Source organism: Podarcis muralis, chromosome Z (assembly GCF_964188315.1).
Source record: "Podarcis muralis chromosome Z, rPodMur119.hap1.1, whole genome shotgun sequence".
Taxonomy (NCBI): Eukaryota; Metazoa; Chordata; class Lepidosauria; order Squamata; family Lacertidae; genus Podarcis; species Podarcis muralis.
In genome coordinates, this window is record NC_135673.1 from 44609688 (window position 1) to 44633091 (window position 23404).

The window sequence follows — 23404 nt, forward strand, 5'->3', positions numbered from 1 at the left end:
TAAAGGGTAAGTTTCATCTGCTCACCTCCTCCAAAGACTAAGGAGCAATGCTGAAATTAATAATTAGGGAAGGACCAATCTGGCACTGTTGCTGATGTGTTTGCACCACACCTCCTTCAGCATCTCTGAGCCCCTCCCCCTCTATCTCCTGGTAAGCAGTAGCTACACAATAAACTACAGCTATACTATAAACTGACTCCAAGTGAGCAGGGGTGCCTCACCACATTGTCTGCTACTGGGTGTGTGTGAGTGTGTGCTTAACAATTCATCTGTCATCCATTCTCCAGTCCAAAATTCTCCCCTGCATGCCTATCCTTCTCTTGTGTAAACATATAGACACAGGGCTCATTCCCACACGCATGTACACCGTTCAGTTGCTCTTGGTGAGACTATTCGCATGCTGTATTCACTGAGTGCACAGTCCGCATTCCTGAGTACACAATAATTAAGAATTACAAATCAACTTGTGTACATTCTTTCATGGAGTGGGGGGGGGGGGGACATGTGCATGCATTTAGAGATACTTGCACCTGTGTCCTTTGCAATGTGTGAGGAAGCTGTCTGTGATTACTGCACACTTGATGATCAGCCGTTGGGTGTGTGAACTGACTCCACTGAAAAAGCATCTGCCTGTGAGGGGCAATGAAAGTATCGCTGTGTGAGATCTGTGGGGTCCCATCACTCCTGCAAAGTCACTTGATGTTGCAGTCATCTATGGACAAATGTGAATGTATGAATGAGCCCTAGGAATGTCCACTATGCAAACACAGATTAGAATGCAGATGCAATACAAGAGGAGGGTTCCATTGTAGAGCAGAGAGAAGACAATAGATAGAAAACAGCATCCTGTTGCCATGGGGATGGCGGTCCACATCTCTATAGCAACTACGAAGCTGTTAGTATCACTCTGGTCTTCCCAAGTGTAGTAGACTTTGACAGGTAGCTCTTCATGAGTATAAGATGGCTATACTCTACCTCCACTGTCAGATGCAGTTGGCTGGGAATCACAGGCTCCGCTTGTGGGCTTCCCTTGAGCATCTGATTGGCCACTGTGAGATCAGTGCTGGACTAGATAAACCCTTGGCCTGATCCACTAGGGCTCTTATGTTGCTAGGTGCCACCACCGTTTCATCCCATGCTAACTCTATTTGATGTGGTTTCAAAGTGGTTTCTTTCTTCCTGATCAAACTCACCCCTTCCATCAGAGTAGAGTACGTCTCCCCTCCTCCCCACTCCCCATGGTTCCATTTCTCTAAATTTCCTGGGGTGGAAATGGAAAGCGAGAGGAGGAGGGGGTGAGAAATCCCTCTAAAATAAAGTTTTTCTTTTCCATTAACTTCCTAACACCTCTCGAGTGACTTTGCAGAATCTCTGCAGTGCTTTGTGAATGATGTATGAAATGAAAAAATCTCTGCCCACCCCAGTGGAAATAGACTTTACAGACAGTGCTTTGCAATTGCTTCTGTGTTCTGCTATCTGATGTAGCATTTAACTAAGACAACCAGAAAACCCTTGCCAATCTCCAAGACAGACACTTCCAAAAAGTGTTAAGCTTTAGAAGTTTACTTTGTTTTTTACTGAAAACTTGTTGTCAGTATTTTAAGTTTTAAGCACTATAGGCCTTTGTTACTCTACTACTACAGGCAGGGGTCACAAATTTCAGCAGCACGTTGTACGGTGCCAGAATTTGGTGTGCCCCCGCCTCTCACACTCCATTCGAAATAATAGCTCCATGCCCAGTGAGACCAAACCAGTAGTGCTCTCCTAACTACACCTCTCCTCCAGGCATTGTTCAAGTTTTATTTCCTTCAGCCCTGGCTCACCCTCAGTCTCTGTCCCTTCCACACAGCAAACTGTTGTTTCTTCATGAGTATGTCATATCTCTCTCTCTCTCTCTCTCTCTCTCTCTCTCTCTCTCTCTCTCTCTCTCTTACACACACACACACACACACACACACACACACACATTCCTCCACCTGGCAAAGGAAGTCACCTTCTCAAAGAATTGATAGGTATATCATTCAAAACATTCAGCTTTTATTCTCGAGTACAGTATTACATTATAGGTCTTTTTTTAGTGGCTTGTCAGTGTTAATAAATCCCTAAAATAAGTAACCCAAAACTCAATAGAGATTCCCAGGTGTCAGGAGACCATCTGTGATTCTATGATTCTATTTCAAGCAATTCTTTCTCATAAAGACATCAACCAACCATTGTGACAAAAGTCAGCTGCAGACCAAAATAATATGTTTGCATCTTGAGATATGCTGCAGCATGGGCTTTGTAGTGCTCCTTATGGCTCAGAAATGTAGCTGTGAAGAGAAGATGGTGGCATTATTTCTTAAATCAGGGTTAGTCAATGTGGTGTTTTCCATATGTTGTTGGACCTCAGCTTCTTTCAGCTCCAGCCAGCACGGCCAGTGGTCAAGGATGATGGGAGTTGTAGTCAAAAAAAATCTAGAGGGCACCACACTGGCAATATCGGTCTTAATGCCAGACACTTTGGGCTTTGCAGAGGAGATCCAGAATTCTAATGTTGGGTGACCTTCTGGTAACACAAGCAAAGGTGCACACAAGCACAGTGGGTGAAGTAGTTGAGGAGAAAATGTTGAAATTAAGGTAAAGGTAAAGGTACCCCTGCCCATACAGGCCAGTCTTGCCAGACTCTAGGGTTGTGTGCCCATCTCACTCAAGAGGCCGGGGGCCAGCGCTGTCCGGAGACACTTCTGGGTCACGTGGCCAGCGTGACAAGCTGCATCTGGCGAGCCAGAGCCGCACACGGAAACGCCGTTTACCTTCCCGCTTGTAAGCGGTCCCTATTTATCTACTTGCACCCGGGGGTGCTTTCGAACTGCTAGGTTGGCAGGCGCTGGGACCGAACGACGGGAGCGCACCCCACCGCAGGGATTCGAACCGCCGACCTTTTGATCGGCAAGCCCTAGGCGCTGAGGCTTTTACCCACAGCGCCACCTGCGTCCATGTTGAAATTAGAAGAATCCTATTCAAGAGTATCCTAAGATTATAGCACTTCTATGTTGTTTGATTATTGCAGGCTGGATTTGCATAACAGGTTTTTCAGGGCCATGATTATAAGCTGGCAATAGGAGCTTTACATAAGAGTAAAAGAGTAGGCCCATTTTGAGTAACATCTGTTGAAAGATGCATGCACACCTTGTAATTAGATGGTGGGTGGGTGGATTTAATTTCATTTCATTTAGATGCCGTTAATGACACTACAGTTATTTTCGTAATGTAAACATTCTGCAATCCATTTGTGCTATGCTCAAAGGCTTGACAATGCTCTGTGAATCTGAACCTCTGCTGTGTTTAGTAGGCAGAGTATGTGGTTTTCCCCCCAACAATCCACTGACTTTATACCCCTCTTTGCTGTAGTCCCATGCTGCAAGTACCATGGTGACCTCTTTTGAAGTTCAGAGCTGTTTATTTTAGATATACGTCTGGCAGCTTTACAATCTGGTATCAGCTTTTGCTGGAGTGTTACAAGTTATGGCAATGAAACTGAAATGGCTTCAAGTACTTGTTTTATGAAATAAGAGAGTTCAGGCCACCCAAGCCCTGGTGTACACTAAATGCATGGTCACCTTTCCAAAACCTTATATGCCCAGACTCTGCATTTATGTAGGACCCCTCTTAGTCCTACTCCACAACGGCAGTAAACCATCCTGCTGTTTTGAGATGCTAGGATCTACTTCTCTCAAAGAACAAATAAGGTGGCAAATGAGTCCCTGGACTCAGCAAGCAGATAGGGCTCATGGGGTGGCGTGTGTGCCCTGTACCTGGGGGCGGGGCCAGCCGCCCATGGGGGCACTGCAGGGCCTCCAAGAAGTCTGTCTGCCTCTTCCCACTCAGCTGCCCTACAGCTGAGGGGGAAGCAACAGGAGGACTGTTTGGGGGCATTGTGGAGCCTGTGGGCGCTCAAGCCAATGCGTCGCTCCCAGGAGAGACGCGTGGCTCAGGCGTGCTGCAGGCCCTGCAGTGAGTGCCACCCACCACTTTGTCACCCCCCTCAGTGGGGACATCCGGGTCGGCCCATCCCCATCGCACCCCCCTTGCTATGCCCCTGCCTGGACTGTATCACTTCAGGCTTTTTGTGGGGAAAGACATGGTTGAATCCTGTTCTTGTATCCAGATTCTCAAATAAAATCCCTGCATATGAAAAAAGTTGGCTTATAGGGGAGAATGTCAGGATATCTTATCTCCTATCAACACCCTGTTTCTCCAAGCCTTGCATCAGTTTCTGGCTGTCCAGTTTGCATCTATTGTAGGTGCATCTATTGCATCTATTGTATTTAAAACAGTGAAAATCAGGACAGAAAAGTTGTTTTGTTGAGCTTTTTAGAGTTGTTTTTATGGGAAATCGGCAAAAAAATGACACTGCCAACATGGGTTGCCAACTCTGATGCCCCATGGCCCAGTTCTTGTTGGGGAGGTTACTGCTTCCATACTATGAAGGAAGTCTTTTGGACCTTCCAGTGAATAACAGAACTGTGCCAGGAACTGTTGGGGACTAGAACCAGAAACAGTAGGCTCTCTGTGTGGCTGCCCCATCTGGTCAATGCTTGGAATTGCATGTGGAGCATCTTCCTAGCAGTGAAGGGGTCACAAAAGGGGGGACATGGTCTGGGACATTTCCCAGCTAACTGTGATATTCCCAGCTTTGGTATGCTTCTGTGTTTTCCACAGCTCTGAGTCACTGAAGTTCCGGCACTTGATCTCTTCAGGATTGGAATGCGTTGTGTGTGGGGCTTCTCATGTGGTTAACTCAAAAACTGCAATTGGTGCAGAATGCTGCAGTGTGTTTGCTGACAGGAGAGAGAACCTGGGTGGATCCATGCAAAGAAAAAACCCGCTATGAATAAGCCAGAAATTAAATTGTTATAACAAAAGAAAAGGAAAACCCTATAGATAATGATATAGATTTATTTATTTTTGCTCTGCAGCACCATCTGGTGTTGCGTGTTTATAATGCATTCAAAACGCTGTTTTTTGACTAATGTAGCTAAGTCTCATTTCTGCATATAACACTCTCTGCTCAGAGATCTGCACTGGTTGCCTGTCTGCTGCTGGGCCAAGTTCAGGGTGCTACTGTTAGGTGCCCTTGACAGATTGAGACTAGTTTACCTGTAGGATCACCTTACCCCATGTATGCCCACTGGACTGCTTTGGTATGAGGAACTGGTGCTGTTACAGGTGCCACATAATACTTGCTTCACACTTGAAAGAAATCAATCTTTTAGTGTGGCAAAACCCATGCCTTGGAACACCCTTCCTATTGACACCAAGCAAGCACATTTGCGACATTCTTTCTGGCAGCTGCTTAAAACACTTTAGGCTAGGCAAGCCTGTCCTGACGTGTACATGCTTTGATTTCTTTCTAATTTTGATTGCGTCTAATGATTTGTTTTTACTGCTATTTTAATACATACTTTTTATTAAGTTTTCTGTTTTACAATTTAAAATACTCATTTTACATCCTGAAGACATCAAGGACTTCCCTTCTTCTCTTTCCATGTTTCATTTTGCATATCATAAATCGCTGCATATTTTACAAAACTATACCATTCTATACCATTTCTTGTAAACCGCTTAGCGGTGTTGTCACAATCAAGTGGTATATAAATGTTCTTAAATAAACTATATATAAATAAATCACTTTCAGTCCTAGTCCCATTCCCAGCTCTGGATTTACATCTGGCATCTGATTCAGCCCTGACAACCTGATAACTGGATGAATATGCATGTGGACCCCACTGCAATGGCATGGGATCAGAAGCCATGTAAAGAGATATGGCCTGTACACACTTGTGCTTCATCACTCCAACACTGTCATCATACAATGTGGAACATAGCTATGTGAATGAGTATAGTGAATGCTCTGATGCACGTATAGAGTAGTGCCTGTTGTGTTATGTTGCATGGCATAGAACAACATCACTATTCCCCCATCCTTTCCGCACATGTGTGTTTCTGCTCCCCCACGGCTCCCCCATGAAACTAGTAAGAGAGAACCCCAAATTTCACCAATTTACTTCTGTGGTTTTCTGGGTTAATGGGGTCGCAAGTAGCTGGTTTTTTTTAGGTAAGGAGTTAACATGAAAATGAATACTTAACTTCCACTATATCCAGCTAGATTTCTGGAAGTAGCTTTTGTGTAGCTCAAACATAATGCATAAATTAACTGTTAGGGAAATGTTGGGGACACAGAATAAACTGTTGTGTGAGTGCAGCCTTGATGTCATTGGATTACAGCTTCTAGCAACCCCAACAGTCAGCTTGGATAAAGGTCAAGGTTGTTGGGACTTGTAGTCCAGTGACAACTTGGAAGACCACAATTTCCTCATCCCTGCTCTGTGCCCAGTGGTGGAGCAAGCTGGGGCAGGACACTCCTCAGGGCCTTTGAGGCGTCTGCCTGCCTCCTCCCACTCAGCCGCCCTACAGCTGAGGGGGAGGCAGTGGGTGGACTGTTTGGGGCAGAGCGGAGCCTGAGGGCACCCAAGCCACTGTGTCACTCCCAGGAGAGACGCGTGGCTAAGGCACACTGCAAGCCCCACAGTGAGTGCCGCCCAGCATTTTGTCACCCCCCCCCCAGTGGTGATACACGGGGTGGACCGCCCCTACCGCACCCCCTTCCTCTGCCCCTAAGTCTGTGCCTGCCTGGATTTCAGGACATGCAGCAGCTAATGGGACCTATAAATGTCCTTGAAAAGGGTAGCTTGGCCAGTTCCCTTACAGTCATGACAGCAGCTTAAAAAGGGGGAGGGGGAGGAACCATTATTTTTGCACACTGTAATAGGATTTCACCCATAAAACCACTGTTTGGAAAGAAAGGAAGCTGATATTAGGATTTGATTTGTGCACATCCAGAAACATGTAAATATGAATCAAGATGGGAGCAGATGTTTGCTGACAAATTGCTTTGTTCTCCTCTGGCTGTCATTCCAGATTAGGGGCCTTCACCGTGCTATTTCCCTTACAGATTTCAGAGATACTTGGAAATATAGAGGGTGACTTTGTGATCAGAGAAAGTGGAAATTATTTTAGTGAATCAAACATCTTCTCTCCCTCCTTTTTTTTTAAACAATAATGTTAATAACATTTGTCGTCATTCCTGTGTCTCTGTTCTGTAAAAGGCACACACAGAAGACAGCCCAGCACTTGCCAGCCCAACGTTTATAGGCATGCAGATGCTCAATTGTGTGAGCTTAAGAAAAGGAGTTGAAGCCATCTGCAGGGAGTGGGGTGGAGGGAATGATGCAGAGAAAGGCAAAAAAAAGCTTTGCTGGATTAGAAAAGAGAACATTTAGAGAAAATACTGCTAATATTTCAAAAGCTTTGCATACCACACCTGTGGTACTGCAGAAATATGTACTATCAGAATAAGAAACAGCTAATCTATACATACCAATCAAATACATAGCACTGAGTTCCTGAGCACTGAGAGTATACAGCTGCCAGAGGGTGGGTTGCATCCCTGAAGGCTTCTGCCATATTAAGAGACAAATTCTCTGGCCATACATTGGGATGGGGGAATCTTCAGATGTTGTCAGGCTCCAATTCCCATCAGCTCCAACCAGCATGTCCAATGGTCAGGGGTGATGGCAGTGGTAACCATGAAAAGCATGGCTTGAACCCTAGGGATGAATAAATCAGCAATTTCATTCTCTCTCTCTCTCTCTCTCTCTCTCTCTTGTTCCCCCACTCTTAAATTTGGTTATCCACATTTCTGCAGCAATTTGTGATTATTTATTTTTTCACAAGAATCTTTCCCTTTTAATACTTTTTTTAAAAATGCAATTTATTTTCTTATTCACTGGTGGAGAATGGTCAAGGGGTGGGGGGAAACCTTGGCACAGTGCCATTTTCATTATTCAGAGGAGGACACTGAAAATTGCCAGGGATTTAGAAAATGAAGTTCTATAAGGATGAGAAAATGTTGACGGAACCAGATACATATGTTTATCCTGGAGAAGATGGGGGATGGGGGGTGGGCATGCTTATTTATTTAGATAGGATATATATTGCCAGGGCATTTTTTCAGATGGAACTCACTGGAAATCAGTTCTGGCACATTGCCATTATAAAAGGACAAGGGAGGCATTCATGGTGACTTCTGGCACCTCTTTTTCTAGAAAAATAGCATTGTATATGGCCCACTTTTCCTCCAATGAGTACATGGTACACCCCTCTCCATTTTATCCTCACACCTTATCTATGAGATAAGTTAGGCTAAGAGACGGTTACAGCTCCAAAGTCAACCAGGGAGCTTCAGTGCCTCTCACCTGCCTGGATGGAGGATCGAGATGTGTGCAAGAATCAGTAGAAACTAGCCTACCATAGAAAGGTAGAAATTTGCATACATTGTTCCTCTTGCTTTTGCCTCGTGCCCTGTATGTGGCCCTCAGAAATTTGTCCAGAAAGGAATGTGAGCTTCTGGCTGAATAAGGTTTTCCCCACCTCTACATTAAACCCACCTTCCCATTCCAAATCTCTCTTCCCCCACAATAATAATAATAATAATAATAATAATAATAATAATAATAATAATCTGCTTTTAACCAAAGAAAAACATGTCTGGAATTCATGGCTGCCCCACATCACCTGTGGTTTGGCATTAACCTGATGCCTTCCCTTCTGAAAATGAATCAGGTTTCCTTTGCTGCCTCTCCCAGCAATTCATGTCGTTCCCCGCTCCTGCCTCCTCTCTTTTTCTCTCTCTCTCCATTTGAGAAAGTTACAGAACAAACATAAAAAGACCTAATTGACCAGCGCCATCCAAGGAAGAATGACTCTGCATGTCTGGCTTCACATGCTGGGAACAACTCTAATTTGCATGGCATCTGAGGTGCCCTTTCCTTACCTCTAAACAGAACCCACCCAGCAGGGGAGGGTGTTTGGTTGTTAGTTTCTCTAGAACACACTGAGCTAGCATCAGTCATTACACACTGGTGGAGAGGAAGAGAAGGAGGAGTGGAGGGGGAAGAGGGGGAAAAGAGACGGATATTCTCCACAGCCTTGTTTAAAATGGCATAGAGAACTGCTTTGTATAGCCATGTCTGAAAAATGTAGACATTTCCTCACTGAGTGGCCATGTGTGCTATCCTACAGCCATCTCCCTGGGGTACCATTGCAAGGCGATGATATATGAAGAACAATGCAGTCAAAAAGAATTCTTTGGAGATAAGGATGCAGAGGGCATGAAACTTTGTCAACAGTAGGAATCCAGCCAAGGAAACTAGCCATTTACCCATAAATCCATTTACCCATAAAGCTTGTGAACCCTGCAGGATTCCCATTACATTAGAACTGGGGACATTATTAAGAAGCTTTAAAGCTCCTGGTTACCAAAGAAAGCCCCTATTTTCTGGTCCTTCATCTGGCAAATCAATTCATCATCTTCTACTTTTTTGTCTCTTGAGGTTGAAGATAATAGCTACTGGGGAAAGCAGTGAAGGAGGGCCACTGCTTGTAGGGTTCTTGCAAGCATCTGTTGAAACAGGATACCAGACTAGGTAGACTTTGGTCTGATCCATCAGGGTTCATTTTAGATGGCCCCATGTCCTACTTTACAGCGAACAGTATCTGAAGAGCTGTGTGAATATAGTTCTTTATTTGAAAGAGTCCTCTGTTTGAAGGTTTGTCCAGTCAGAATCTGGTTTAAGGACCGAAAGAAAGGAAAGGAAGTTGTTCATCAACAGTTAGCACCTGAGCAGCTGATTGAGTAGGTACCTCGGTCATATGGTCACAGTCTTCCCCACTGTGGTGAGATGCATTGTAGTCCTATTGGTTCCTAGGTGAAGGGCTGTAGCTAAGTGTTAAACTGTCTGCCTTGCATGCATGCAGAAGATCCCAGGTTCAAACTACAGAATCTCCAGGTAAGATTGGAAATGTTCCTTGTCCAAAATCCTAGATGGACACTGGCAGCCAGTATAGACAATACTGGGATGGATGGATCAATGGCTTATCTTGGTGTAAGACAGCTTCCTATGGAGAGTCAGTGTGGTGTGGTGGTTAGAGGGTTGGACTAGGACCTGGGAGGCTGGGAAGCTCACTGGATGTTCTTTGGCCAGTTATTCACTCTCAGTCTAACCTACTTCACACAATTGTTGTGGAGATAAAATGGGTAGGAGGCAAAATATGAGCTCCTTGCAGGTCCAGGTGTCATGCTCTCCAGTCCCCCAACCCGCACAAATGAGAGACCACTAAGACTGCTCTGGATCAAAACAGGCCACAACTTTATTAAATGCAGATGAAAGAGGTTTGGCTTGGGCATGGGGCAATCGAAATACTTCCAGCCCGCCCACTGTAAGTGACACATGGTCAATCCAGGCGGAGGTTCCTAAGACTTACATAAAATAGGGTGACCACCTTCAGCCCTGACCCCGCTTGGGCACGCAGACCAGACCACTCCCCCCGGATCCCTTTAATGGGATACCCCAGTTTTTGGAGGGGCAGACGGAGACTACATCCTCCCTTCTATCCAAGACAAAGGATTGCCCCAATGCCCAACTAGTTGTGATGATTGCTATGAGGTAAGCAAAACCACCAGGTCAAAGCCAATTTGCCCGGTGGACAAATTGCTACCTGTCCCAATAAAACGGCAACCACCATAGCCACAGCAAGGTCCTTGAGTACCAGCTTAAACTGAGGATGGGTGGGAGGGTAAGTGCGGAACCTGACAAAGGACAAAACAGCCTGTGTTCCAGGTGAGGGCTGCTTAAATAGCCTGAGGGTGGGCTCGAGGGAAGCATACTTGCCCCGTCAGCCCTTCCGCTGGCACAGCCCAAGTCGCGGCCTTCATCGCCGAAGCAGGATGCAGGCCAGGATCTGGCTCCAGATAGGTGGCAGGGGCATATGCCCCCACTGCCTATCAGGGAGGGCACAGAAGCTGTGACTCTTCTGTCAGGGGCCCAAGTGGAGCCTCTGCCATCCTGCAACACTGCCGTACCAAAAGGGGTGAGAGGACCTACAAGACAGGTGGGATAGAAATGTGAAAATAAGTAAGTAAAATATTCCTTTCTGAATTATTGCCATTCTTTCTAAACGTGCATTTCAACATGTAACTTTTATGCACATCCTTATGTGCATCCTCATTTGCCCTTCCCTAGCCCTCCCTTGTGGTGCATTTCCTCTCTCTCTCTTTTTTGGCAATGCATACAAGGCTGCCCTCAATCCTGTTCATCTTTTTCAATCTGGTTTCGGGGTTCACATCACTGGAATGGGAGTTATAACTCATGCAGGAGGACCCAGTAAGCCTGTACTGCCTCTGTCACCCACATTCCCCACACTTAAAGACCTTATTTTGAAAAAAAGCAAGCAGCCTTGCTTTCTTGCTTGCGATTCCTCAAATCTCTCGGTGACACAGCCGCAGGATGTTTGTCAGCCATGCTTATGTTAAATTAAACAAATCTAGGAAGACAGGGCAGAGATGCATTGACCCATAACCCTGGCTAACAAATGGTCAGTATCCTTGTGAGAGAGTGCCATGGGCATTGCATGGCATTAAATGAAAAGTAAAGCAGGGAATAAGGAATTCTACCATAGAGATGGAAAAGGAAGAAATCAGGCCATCTGGGGTTTACTCTGCCGGCAAAGAACCAATAGCTATTTTCCAAAGTTTCTGTAAACTTTAGCCTTATGCAGGCATTAATGTGTAGTTTTGTGTACTGTGAAGATGCAAATGAATGATTTTGCTGACTGCGTTATGTGTGCTAAAGGCAGTGCTTTGTTTCTGGGGGGAAGCAGGGGTACGCATACCCCTAAACATTTTGTGAATCTAAGTTTGGCCTCATTGAGGGGCAGTATTTCAATATGAGTAGGAAAATGAGGGTACCCCTAAACATTTTTTAGGGGGGGGGAAACCACTGGCTAAAGGCATGGCCACAGAGGCAGTGGGGTGTGTGGCTTGTGGAGAGACCTCAGGACCAGATAGCGAAGTCTGGGCGGGGGGCATTCATGCTTGACCTTCCCCACCCCTCTGCTAAATCCAATGGCCCTTTTAGTAAAAGGAACAAAATATCTCACTACACATGCTCATTATGTGCAGTTTAAAATATGAGGACACCTGGACAGCAACTTAAAATTTAAAAGAAATTCAGTGAGCAACACTGGAATGTCTTGAGGCTATTTGTTGCTGGCTGCCCATGTGTTCCTGGGTCAGGTTCATGGTTCTGGTATTAATGTACAAAGCCCTGAACAACTTGGGTTCAGGATACCTTCTGGATGGTCTGAACTCTTATGTCTCAGCTTGATCACTGAGATAATCTGGAAGAGCTCTGCTAGTTGTCTCATGTGTTACAGAGACCTAGCTGACCTCCATTAGAAATTCAGCATTTAGCATCACTGCTCTCATGCTGTGCAGCACTCTTCCAGCAGAGATTTGGCGGGCACCCTCACTTTTGATTTTCAGGCATCTCTTGAAAACCTTTCTATGTGGATAGGCCTATGAAACAGCATAAGCGTTTTGATCAGCCAGTAATTATAATCCCTCTGTACTGTTTTTATGCTGTTGGTTATTTTATTGTACATACTGATGTACAGCAATGTTATTGGCTGCATATGCACCATGCACTTAAAGGACATGACTTCCTTTAAAGAATCGTGTGAACTCGAGTTTGTTAAGAGGTCTAGGAATTGTGTTTTAATAGCGTAACCTGCCCTGGGACCTTAGGTTGAAGGGTAATAATAATAATAATAATAATAATAATAATAATAGTAGTAGTAGTAGTAGTAGTAGTAGTAGTAGTAGTAGTAGTAGTAGTTCTGAGAAGGGTAATTGCAGTTCCCAGAATTCTTTTAGGCAGGCCATATGCTTTAGATGTACTTTAAATAGATGCTGTATATGCAGTCATATTGTATGAATTGATGATCTATAGATGCTTCTATTAAATGAAATAAATAAATTGCATGTTATCCCAACCTTAAAGCATCATTGGGCAGGAAGGGCAATGGGATATTACTTCCCACAAGAAAACATGGCAATCGGCAATAGCTCAGTTGGTGGAGCATGAGACTCTTAATCTCAAGGTCAGTGGGCAAAAGATGCCTGCATTGCTGGGGACTGGACTAGATGACCCTTGTGGTCCCTTCAAACTGTACAAATCTGTGATTCTTTTTACTCCCTCTCCTGCACATCAAAACCACCCCAGCTCTCAGGACTTCGGTGGCTCACTTTCCTGGGGCTTGATTCCATGGCTGGATTAATAGGTTGCCTAGGGCTTTCAGATCTGAACATTAAAGCAGCCCTTGTAAGTCTGAAGACTTATCTAGATCATTGATCTGGGCCAGCATACATATAGTTGCCAAGGCAAACATTAACTATAAATCTCCATTTTAAAAAAAGAAGAGGAGGAGGAGGAGGAGGAAGAAGAAAAGTCCCAGCCTTTTATAATTCTCTCTTAAAACGTGGAATTGAAAATAAGTATGAAGATGAAAAGCAGGCATTTCCAGAGGAAACTTTAGAGGGGTATAGCATGCACTTTTTTGCTAAATGGATCTGCTGAGAGTCATTTTTCATCAAAGGCTTTTCAGAGATCATTGCCTTCTTTTGCTTAGAGAGATTAGTTTGCTGGGGTTTATTTACTGCTCTGTACCACCAACCATTGAGGATGTTGGTTTGAAGGAATGGGGTTTTATTCCACCTATTCTGAAGCCAGAGCTGGCCGGTGCCCATTGAGACCAGTAGGGAAGATGACGGGGAGATTGAAAACAAGGGGAGGCAGAGCCAACTAATTCTACTTTTGTCCCCATCCTTCTCCCTGATGACTTCTACAAAAGGCAATATTGAGACTGGAAAGGAGGAACCTTTGGGTGGTTTGTAAGTAAGACAGTGGGTTGATAGGGCTGGCTGAGCTTGGTGGGGCAGCACCCCATTCACCCTAATAGGTCAGACTGCCCTGTGCTTACTTGGGAATAAGTCTCATTGAATTTACAATTGCAAATCGTAAAAAAAAAAAAATCATCTTTTTTTAAAAAAAAGAAGAAAACAAAAGAGGATACTGGTTTGCATAAAAATCTGCATCACATTTATTTATTTATCTTAATATAGACCTCACTCTTCATATAAAATGAACCACAGCAAGGCATTGTACCACATAGAAAATGGCCATAAGAAATCAGCAGACCATCAGTAAAAACTGGTTGGAGAAAATAAACCCATATTCCAATGGCCTCTGTATAGCATGGTTCTCAGGAGATGTCTAAAAATAGACAGGGATGATTCCTGTTTAGCCTCTATGGGCAGGGAGTTCCACGGGGCTTATGCATCTAGAGATGCAATTTCAATCTCTAAAACAATCTCTAAAATTTAAATGGCAATACAGTACATCTCACCATAGCAGGGAACCCTGTGGCCAGTTGGCCTGCGTTCCTATTCTTTCTACTAATTGCTGACAGGCTCCTTCAAGGCACCTATTCCCCCTTCTTGGGGTTTTTAACCTTTAAAATGAACACGGGGCAGACACCACCAGGCACATGGTCATTCTGTGAGTAGCTCTGTTTAAATCTATTTTCTGCCCCATCATCACTGTACATTTAAAGCAGTATCATGTCACTTTAAACCTCCATGGCTTCCCCAAAGAATCCTGGGAACTGTTGCTCATTAAGGCCACTGAGAGTTGTTAGAAGGCCTTCTAATGCTACAATTCCCATCATTCCTTGGGACAGGGGTGCCAACTTGAATAAAATATTGGGGGGGGGGGAGGTAAGCCCTGCCCCACATAATCAATCACATGCACACTATTTGAATGGCAATGCCCATAAACTTTGGGGGTGTGGCCCCCTAAAATATTTTATTGGGGGACCCGGCGGGACCTTGGCCTCTAGAAGCTGGCTTCTATGCCCTGGGAAGAGTGTCTGCAAAATGCTGTATTTTCTCACAGTTGAGCTACAGAACTCACTCCCACAGATGATGGTGATGACCATCAAGTTTGATGGCATTAAAAGAAAACTGGACAAATTCATAGAGGATAAGGCTATGAACCATGATGGCTTTGCCATCCATAGTAGGAATCTGTCATGCTTTTGAATATCAGCTGCTGATCAAAGGAGGGGGAAATGCCCTTGTATTTGGGTCCTGCTTGTGAGTTTCCCATAGGTATTTGGTTGGCCACAGTGAGGGCAGGATGCTGAACTAGATGGGACATTGGTCTGGTCCAACAGGCTCTTCTCACAAACTTATGACTGTGATAATTGTAGCTGTATGAGGGGAATCTCCTAGCAATTCTCAGCACCCTTAACAAACTACAGTTCCCAAGGTTCTTTGGGGGAAGCCAAAAATGTTTAAAGTGGTGTGATCTTGCTTTAAATGAAGATGTAATTTCACTTCAATGCAGCTGATAGTGGGCTATTTCCATCTGTCTATCTATCATCTATCTATCATCTATCTATCATCTATCTATCTATATCTATCTATCTATCTATATCTATCTATATCTATCTATCATCTATCTATATCTAATCTATCTATCTTCTATCTATCTATCATCTATCTATCTATCTATCTATCTATCTATCTATCTATCATCTATCTATCATCTATCTATCATCTATCATCTATCTATCTATCTATCTATCTATCTATCTATCTATCTATCTATCTATCTATCTATATCTATCATCTATCTATCTATCTATCTATCTATCTATCTATCTATCATCTATCTATCATCTATCTATCATCTATCATCTATCTATCTATCTATCTATCTATCTATCTATCTATCTATCTATCTATCTATATCTATCATCTATCTATCTATCTATCTATCTATCTATCTATCTATCTATCTATCTATCTATCATCTATCTATATCTAATCTATCTATCTTCTATCTATCTATCTATCTATCTATCATCTATCTATCATCTATCTATCTATCTCTATCTATAATGGATATCTAATGGATCTCAGCTTTTATCTGTGAAAATGAAGACCTCACAATGATGATGAAGACGCTGGTTCAGGAATACAAATAATTCTTCAAACTCAATGAAATACTGTCAGCTGTTCAGGGAAAACATGTATCTTTGGCATTATCAGCACCATTATTTGAAAGTCATCCTGTAGAGTTCATCTTTATGCCCTAAGTCTTTTGTTAGCACAGGAAGCTATTAATAGCAATTTGGGGAAAAAATAAAAATACAGTATTAGTGTCTAGGTTAGGCCAAATACAAAGTGATACCCAGTGAGATTTATTAAAGGGTGATACGTCGAAGATGGCAAGGACAGAACAATTACTAGAACAGATTGCTACTCAGCCTCTTAGATCGTGCCTCTTTCATCTTTCACACATATTTCTGCTTGCTTAAGCAGTATGGTAAGTTATCTAAATGGCCCTCTCCATTGTTCTTCTACTTAGCTTCATGGTTTCCGTTAAAATTCTGCTTTGCTAGGCCACATATTCTATATACTGACTTCGACTCCAGCATTATCTGTAAGTTAAACATAACCAGAAGGCAATGGCTTAAGACTCTGTTCATATGCACCTCTAGTACTTCAGTGGGAACCCTCAGATATTCTGCAGGTGTGGCCCTCCAAGCTTCTCTACATAGCCACTGAGACTCTCTCACACACCACAGCCATCCCCAGCCACACCTCCTCTCCAGCCCCACTTCTGACTCACAAAAATGTGTGTGCGCGCACGCGCATGCAGAAACTAGCCTACAGTGGTACCTTTGGTTGTGAATGGGATCCATTCCGGAGGCCCGTTCACAACCTGAAAAGAACGCAACACACATCTGCGCACGCGCGGGTCGCGATTCGCCGCTTCTGCGCATGCGCGTGATGTCATTTTGCATGCATGCGTGAGCGGCGAAACCTGGAAGTAACCATTTCCTCTACTTCCGGGTCGCTGTGGGAGGCAACCTGAAAATGCGTAACCTGAAGCAAATGTAACATGAGGTATGACTGTACTGTTTAAAGGTAAAATGTGCATTTGTTGCCCCACCCACCTTTTCCCTCTGCCCCCTCCCACCACTATCATGTGCCCTCCAGAGGGTTGTTCCAAACAGAATGTAGCCAGTGGTGTAGTCTGGGTGCAAATTTAGGGGGCGCAAATTTTCAATACCCAGTGCTGCCTCAATATAGCTGTGCGCTTCTATCATTGGGCTCTATTGAAAACAGCTTCTCCATGCAAACAAGGAAGTGACCAATCCAGACCACAGAACTAGTTCTTTTTTCTTATCTCTGCAGCTTTGATCTCCCCGAGTGTCGCAGACGCCCTTAGGCAGTTGAATGCACATGCATAATCCCATCATTTTGCTCCTTCCCACCCTCCCTCCACACAGCCCCAGGCACTGGCAACTGATTCCTCTACGCCACTGAATGTAGCCTTTAGGCTGGAAAAAGGTTCCCCTATCCCTGGAAACTACATCTCTGTGGCATGCCTTCCTCCAATAATCTGCATATTAATTAATTGCAGAGCTACCTGGTCAAGGCAAATGGCAAACGTTCTTCCCACTTGATCATCACACACTTCGTTCCCGGCTGGGTGATGAACAGTTGGCTCCAGCAGAGTGGCCACTACCGTGCGATTTGACTCCAGTCACATTCACACCATGCATTTAAAGCACTATGATGCCACTTTAAACAGTCATGACTGAGAGTTGTTAGGAAACCCCTATTCTGCTTCCATAGCTACAATTTTCAGAATGGAGTGACAATCAGTCCCTCTTCACAGGGACCTCTGTGAATTGTGGCTCTGTGAAAGGGGTCTCCTAGCAACTCTCAGCACCTTTAAAAAACTGCAATTCTCATAATTCTCTGGGGGAATCATTTTACTTGAAATGTATGGTGTGGGTGTGGACTTCACATATACACAACAGAAATGAGAAATACATGTTCCTCAAGGGACAGTGGTCAGTGGCTGCACATCACCTGTGTAAGATAAGAGCTATGGTAACAATTGGCATGAATTGTTATTCTGGGTTGGAACTAGCATCTACAGTACCCCAGTGAGATATGAAGTAAGGTCCCTGTGTGGTAGGAATTCACCTCTACACCACCTTGTTCATTATCCAGGTGAGAAACAACCACCTTCTGAATAAAGAACAGAACCAAGGAATCTATTATCAAGTCCAGCATCCGGATTTAGGGACCCAGTGTTTATTATTGCTATTGCAATATGCTATAATAATTTCCTTGGTGACTTCTTACCACACCTGGATATTTGAAGAATGAGCCTCTTGGGCACAGCTGCACTGATGGGATTGCGGTGGTGTTTCACAGACCACAATTGTGTGTCTCTCCTGCTGAGTTTTCACTTGTTAAATTAGGTTAGCTTTAAACCCTGATTAAACATGTGGTCAATAAGTGGTTGTCTGCCCAGCTTGTTCTCCTACCTCTTGGTGCTAGACCACCACCACCCACTTTGACAGCCTCTGATTTCTCTTGGGTGGACTTGATCCAACCTGGGACAATCCTGGTTTGCTTCATCCCTATCAGGCCAAAGTCCAGGTCAACCCAAAATGGTTCAGTTTGCTTCAGAATCTGAGATTGGTACAGCACACAGTTCACTGGGCAGTGTAAAATAACACACACACACACACACACACACACACACACACACACACACACACAGCACTTTTAAAATGCTTGTATTATTTCCACTGATTATTAGGTTCCACCAGTGGAATGCGGTGAAATTTATTGTAAGGAAAGAGTTAGAGGCGCCAGTTTGCATGGGAATTTGAAGAGTAACTGACATCACATGTGTGAACACTATGCCTCCCTCCCTAAGCCAGGCAGAAGCTTCCTGGGCTTTGGGTAGCAGGCACCAGGCCTCTGGCAAGATTCTGGAGCCCTTCTGCCTTCTTCCCAAAGCTGATGGGCTTTGGGAAGGTGGTGGTGGGGCTCTTGGACCCCATCAGAGCATTGTGCCTTCCGCCCTAAGCCGGGCAGAAGTTTCCTGGGCTCTGGGAAGGAGGCACCAAGCTTTAATATTTTAATACTATAATTTACTGGGAACATTTAGGGGACTAACCTAGTCCCCCTAGTCAACTGATCACATGTCACAGGTTTCCACTAAGCCAGGGGTCACCAATGTTTTGGTACCTAGGAATCCTTGTAGGCTAAGGTGGCAGCCACACGACCCCCTGCTCTCTGTCGCAATTAGGCTTGGAAGCATTTCATTGTAGCTAATAAAAACAGGTTCCAGAGCAAGTTTGGTTGGGGTGTATTTGTGCTCCCAACAATTTCTTTGGTTGGCAAATATGCCATTAAGTTGTTCTCTTGTCTCTGAGTCAGGAGGAACAAATAAATTGCATTTACCCTGGCAAAAAAAGAAAGAACAACAACTAACCCAAGACTTTGAACATCTGAGTACTGAAGGGTGGAGTTGTAAGAGTACAGTGGTACCTCGGGTTACATACGCTTCAGGTTACAGACTCCGCTAACCCAGAAATATTACCTCGGGTTAAGAACTTTGCTTCAGGATGAAAACAGAAATTGCATGACGGCGGTGCAGCAGCAGCGGAGGGCCCATTAGCTAAAGTGGTCTTCAGGTTAAGAACAGTTTCAGGTTAAGAACGGACCTCTGGAACGAATTAAGTACATAACCAGAGGTACCACTGTATCTCAAAAAGATACAAGCAGCCGCTCTGCTGAGAATTAGACTCAGGCACGTTGCTCAGAATCTGGCCTGTTTGTTCCAACAGTTTGTTACTCCTGCTGTTTCTCTTTTTAGCTGACAGCTATTCCCAGCAGCCTGTAGTCCTAAGGAAGTGTATGCTGGCTGCAAAATGGGGAAATCAAGCAAATCACACTATTTCTGCTTAACACCTATTTATCCCGCCTTCTAACCAATAAGCTCAGGATGGAGACTGTGAGGGTTACTCAGATAACAATCATGGGAGGTAGGCTAGGCTGAGGGGCTGCCCAGGGTGTCAGCAAATGAACTTCACATTTGAGTTGGGATAAAACCCAAGACTCTCCCATCCAGGTCCAGTGCTTACAATCTCTTCTTGCACTTCAAACTCACCTCTGTCCAGAAAAACATTGGCGCTAAAATTGAGCATCTCCTTTATAATTCTGACCAGCTATTGCCTATTCTGTTTCTCCCACTTTTTTGTTTTGTTTTACCAATCTCTGTCAATTAATGAGAAAATAAATCATGTGGGGGGGGGGAGAAATTTTTGGTTAAGTTCCCATGGGTGAAGTGCAAATGTCTTGTCACTGGGTTATTCAACCGATGCAACAACTCAGTTGGATCCTGGCCTATTAAACTCTAAATGTTGTTGGACACCAACTCCCATCAGCCCTAGCCAGCATGTGGTCAGGGATGATAGATGGAGTAGCTCAAGAACATGTAGAGGACCACATATTTCCCAACTCTGTGCTAAAAGGTTTCAGCCCTGCTTTTTTATTGGTTCTCAGTATTTCTGCCATTCCCCACTCCCTTGAATTGTCCCATGTGAGCCCAGCAAGTCACTTTCCTTCTGGTTTCTAACTTCTATCTGCTCCCTGAAGCTGCACAGATCAAGGAGTGATGTCATCCCGTATTGTCCTCCTCCAAGTTCAAATGGAACCCTTTGTTTTCAAAGGGGAATTTGGTGCATTGACTTGATTCACTTTCTGATACCCCTGCTGTTTCCTCCTGTTTCTCAGAGAGAAGAACTGAAGAGAAAGCTCTGGCTTCCAATAGGGCAAGTTCTTAAATCAATCAAAATTACAGGCTCTGTGCACTTTACAACCTGGGTAGAGTCAGAATTAGCTGAGATAAATCCTTCCAGCTATGCACAACACTGGTGTGTCATTAGTGACCATTGATCAAAGCACTTCCTGTGAATGGAATGGAATGCAGTGGGCGGAATACACCTTAAACTAGTGGTCTAACAGAGAGAGAATGATGTTGGTGGTAAACCAGTGGTAAAGAATAACTTTTTGCTAATCCTTTTTGATGGTGAACCTTCAGCCCATGGGCCTAATTAGACCCACCTGGCCTTTTTATTTGACCTGTGAGGCCACTTCAGCCAAGCCCTGACCTTGGTGGAAAATTCTGAAGCACCAGAGGCTGCTCAATTCAAATTGGTGTCCAAGACCAAATCAGCTCCAGAAAAAAAATGAAGGTTAGTTCTCCTTCATTCATATTAGGAAGTCTAAAAATGGTTACATGTTTTGCCTTTTAATAGAAGTGAATAAAATTTTCAGGGATTGTAGCCCCTCCAGAGTGACTTAAGTTTTCAAACTGCAAATAGCTCAAGTTTCTGTGTGATAGGTATACCATCTATAACTTTTAAAATTTTGAACAAAATTACATTATATTTGTGGACATGTTTTTCTCTTCTGAAGGGATTAATCTTGACAAATTTCAGAAGGACTGATGTAGTAGTTTTCCCATGAGGATAAGTTTTATAATTTAGGGGTGGATAAGAAAGTAACTACTTTAATTTCCCCATGTGGTTTTTGCACAATTGGTCTGAAGATAGCAGGCATGTGAGAGGAACCTCTTTGTGAGAAGCCTGCCAAATTGCAGACAAATCAGCCCAGACAGTTTTGTGCTAGGAACATTTAAGCTTGATTTGGGAGAGAATTAAAAGGGATTCACTTGCCTCTCTCTCAAAACACTGGGATTGGAATGTCTGGGTAAAATAGTTTCCTCCAATTGCAAGCTTGACCTGTCTGTCATAATAGAGCTATCCCTTATCCCTCACCCCACCCTGTTGTTTCCTCTATACTCTACTCACCCCCACCCTGGTGATTTCCTTATATGGAACATTAGAGACATTAGTTTTGCTTTTATCGGGCATTTATCAGCAGTGTTTCTTGAGTCCCTAATTTGACTCAGGGTTTCTTGTGCAGATTCGGATTCACCTCAGACATGCCCAAAATCACCCTGTCTTGGGATTTGTCTGAAGGTGCTGCATATTTGGAATACTGTGCTAGATAGATCAATAGCCTGATTCAACATAAGACAATTTCCTATGACTAAATAAGATTAAACTTGATATGACCCAATACTGCCCCCTCAGCTTGTACAGAGGAGGAGAAAGCCCTTCCCTCTAAATTCAAAAAGCATCAGAGAGTGAAGGACTGATAAGGCTTCCAATAACATCCAGTCCACAGTCTATCCACCTCCCCCCAAATTATTGTTTTAAAGAGAGAGAGAAAGAGAGAATCTAGCATAATATTGTAAGACAATAGACACAGCAGCCCAAGGGATAGTGCAACTCAACCATCAAAGGCCACAGTCACACATGCTCCAACTTTCCGAGCTGTCACTGGGCCTTAGAGCATGATGAAACAGCAGGCAGACGCCCTAACTCAAGCTGTCAAAAAGAATATGTAGTTATGTCTCAGATCCTGCATAGCGCACTAGCTCAACAGTTAGGGGGATGCCTTCCAGGGAATTAGTCAAAATGAGAGCAGTGTCCTGAGCAGAAATATCCATGACGGAGTCTGAGAGGCACCAAGATCTAAAACTGGGTTGCGTGTAATTTCTTTCTGACCCATAAAATAGGAATCAGACTGGCTTTCAATACTGTTATGAGTTTGGAGTGTTAAACTGGGTGCCAGACCCCTCCAATCCCTAGATCCTGCAAGTATTAAAGGGTAATTCTGGGAAATAGCCAAGCTAGCTTCCTGTTGAGGTAATGGGGGATTAAGGGGCTTGGTGCAAGACAGCAAATTGTTGGGGGGGGGGCCTCCCTCAAAAGACAAAACCAGAGTAGTTTGGGGGCAATGGTGCAAAGGAGCAAGCTGGAGAGGAAATCAGAACAATGTTTGAGAGCAATGTTTGATTTCTGTTTGAATCCAAGGCTGCGGCAATGGAAGAAACAAGCCTTTTGCTGTGAGCCCCTCCACCATCGGCTTGGGTTGTATATATGTGTAAATAAACCATATAACATAAAGACACCACAATTTCCAAAGGAACCCTAGGGAAACTCCTGAAACCCCTCAATCACTTGGAGATTGGGGTGGCATGCAATAATATGAAACTCCTCTTCCTGCTGAAAGGAAGAAGGAAAATGTTTGAGAACCACTGCTCTATGGCATTAACTCCTTCATGAATTATTTAGACTTAAGCATGTTGGATATATTTAGCTGATTATCCTGCACAGCCAACACCATTTGAAGCAGAAGTCAGCAACTGAAATGGAAGTGTGGGGGGGGGGGAGGTGAGATTTATATCCTATTAATTACTGAGCAGATCAGCTGTTATACAAGCAAAATAGCAGAATACACAAACTGGCCTTCATGTTGATAAAGAATTCAGGAGGTTGCCTAATACCAAGGAAGACCACTAGTTATCTGCCTCTGTACTGTCAACACTGACTGGTTGTGGCTCTCCAGGGTTTGAGGAAGTTCTCATTCCTAGACCTGCCTGGAGTTAGGAGATGCCTGTATGCGGACCTAGAACCTTTGGCACGGAAATGATGTGATGCTCTACCA